The sequence below is a fragment of the Elephantulus edwardii genome, unplaced genomic scaffold, assembly GCF_000299155.1.
Source record: "Elephantulus edwardii isolate Elephantulus edwardi_28Jun2011 unplaced genomic scaffold, EleEdw1.0 scaffold00096, whole genome shotgun sequence".
NCBI classification, from domain to species: Eukaryota; Metazoa; Chordata; class Mammalia; order Macroscelidea; family Macroscelididae; genus Elephantulus; species Elephantulus edwardii.
Window position 1 is genome coordinate 4,646,401 of NW_006399846.1, and position 3,026 is coordinate 4,649,426.

Below are 3,026 nucleotides of genomic sequence, written 5' to 3' on the forward strand. Positions count from 1 at the left end.
AACAATATAATAAATATAATATAATTAATAGAATAGAATATAATTAGTATTTCTAGTAATAAGTTAAACTGGGTAAGAGAAAGGGATAAAAGGAAATTATTCTGTTTCATCTTTTCCTATAAATATAAACAAACACTTTTAACTATAAAGGCTATCAATGTTTAGTGGATAAGAAGTTGTGTTGCCACCCGAAAGGCAAACCATTCAAATCCACCAGCTGTTCCTCAGGACAAAAATGGGCAACCTCCTCCCGTGTGATTTACAACCTCTGCAAATCCTCTGGAGGGTTAGCTATGAGTTGGTTCCAGCTTGACAGCAGAAAACCAGTAACATTAATAAAAGGAACAAAAATCCCTGAGGAGGGGAACGATGTCAGAGGGTTGTCTCTCACAATACAGTATAAATTGATGTTACATGGCCCAAAGGATAGAATTAGGCCAAAGCTTCTGGTCCATTAAAAGAAATTATTTTCTGAACCAGTGCTCTCATGAGGACCCCGACAGTCTTTGAAAGGGTCCTAAGTTCCCATTGTAGAAGAAACAAGGCAGGCCTAATGAGCATCTCTGAGAAATGTGCATGGAATGGGGACTGGGCAAAATGTGACCTCCAAAGTCATATCTGTCCCTAAGATTCCTCCATGTGCCTCAGTGAACATACCCTAAATGCAATCTGGATCCTCCTGGGAAACCAAGGTTGAAAATCATTGCTCTAGAACAGTCCTTTCCTGCCGTTGTCACTTGATGGCACACACAGGAAATGGTAACATTTGTATAGCAACTGAGGTTAAAGAGAGAAAGCAGTTCACATCAGATGCTAGCAGCCAGGGCTCTAGCTACCCAAGGCGTGGCCAGGCTACCTCCAAGGCTGGTGGGCTTTTTGTCTCTGCACACTCTTCTTCCATTCTGAGACACCAGTAGTCTATAGAATTTCATGAACTTGCTCACTGATTGTTGTCTTCAGCGGCCTCCTCAAGAGACGCATGGCATATCCCATAACAACACTCCATTCTACCACAGCATTCCCAGGAGGCAGGAAGAAGCAGACGTGATCTCCCATCCTTACAGTAGCAAATCGAATTCTTTAAGAGAGTGTTTCATGACATTGTTCTGTGGTCCTTTCACTGACCTCTGAGACAACATGAGAAGAAACTCTTATACTCCTAAATTCTATACTAAAATGTTTTCATCTCCTATACCAAAAACCTACTTTTTCACAGGTATTCATAATAGATTGTTGTGTTCTGTCAAGTTGGAACCAACCCACTGTTGACCCTTCAGCAAATTTTCAGAGGCAGTTAATCTTATGGGAGGAGAATGCCCATCCTTATCCCATGGAGCAGCTGGTGGCCTTGAACCACAAGCCTTAGGGAATGCAGTACAGCTTCCTGCCACTAGACCACAACAGCTCCCTATTCAGTATGTTGTTGTTGTTGTTATGTGCCGTCGAGTCACTTGCGACCCTATGTACAACAGCCCTAAACTCCGCTCTGTCCTGTGCCAATCTCACTGTCTTTGACACTCCCATCCCGATTATCCCAGTCACTGAATCAATCCACCTCATAGAGGACCTTCCCCTCCTGTGCTGTCCCTCCACCCTCCCAAGTATGGTACGTTTACATGATGGATTACTACACAGCACACAGGACCAATGATTTTGAAAATGACCACGTAACTTGGGAGAGAATGGAGAACATTATGCTGAGTAAACTCACTCAGTCTCATAAGGACAAATATTGCATAAGACCATTATTGTAGAAATAGAAAGATAACTAGTAAAATGTATATGAAGATCCAAGGGAGGGAGGGTGGGAGCAGAGGGGTGAAGATGGACAGGGGGAAATCATAGGGCCACACAATTTGGTGGGTGGAGGGAGTAGGGGTATAGGAAATGGGAAAGATCTGACAGGGATCTGGAAAGAGGGTAATAGTGGGCATATTCCAATGATGATTAAGTTTATAAAACATAATGAATGGGAAAGATTGTATGAAACACAATGTATATGAACGTTGTAAGCAAAACCAAGAAAAAAAGAATGAAAAGTCACTATAGTGAATAGTATGTATGATCCTCATATACATTTTGCTAGTTATCTTTCTATTTCTACAGTAATGGTCTTATGCAATATTTGTTCTTATGAGACTGAGTGAGTTTACTAAGCATAATGTTCTCCATTCTCTCCCAAGTTATGTCGTAATTTTCAAAATCATTGGTACTGAGTGCTGTGTAGTAATCCATCATGTGAACAAACCACAAGTTCTCAATTCATTCAATCATAGTTGGACATTTGGGCTCTTTTCTATGTTCTCGTGATTGTAAATAATGCTGCTACGAACATTGGTGAACACAGCTCTGTTTGTGTCTCAGTCCTACTTTAATTGGGGTATAGTCCTAGCAGCGGAGGAAATTCCAGTAGGTAGTTATTTTTATACTGTCTAGGACTTGAGCACTAGACAGTGGCTCAAGAAAACCCATGGAAAAGCAAAACAGAAGAAGTTAATGCTTTGAAGGAAGCCAGTAGAACTTTAATCAGGATTCCTTATTGTGTTCAGCATAGTTCTTAAAGGGTCCCAAACAGCCTGTACTCAGATACATTGTTGTTAGTGGGTACCATTGTAGTGATTCTAAATGACAAAGGCTTTGTGTACCAGGGTATAGCTGTCCCATCCGTTCTCCTGGCTGCAGTCCTGACAGTAGCAGTGTATCTGGCCTTTCTCTCATGGGACAGTCTGGGGCAGTATTTAACCATTGTATCACCCGGATTTGTTTCATAAGAACATGAACTTCTGCTTCAATATAGACCAAACCAAAGTCCTTTTTTAAAGACAAGAATGTCTTAATTCAAAGCATATAATACAGATACAGTAATCAAGATAGCCTGATACTTCTTTAACAATAGACACACCAATGGACTAGAATGAAGAGTCTAGAAATAAACTCACACATCCATGATCAATTTATATATATAAAAAGTAATTTCTAGATCCATCTTGAAGTACAACATTGTGAGCGACAGGATTATATCCATA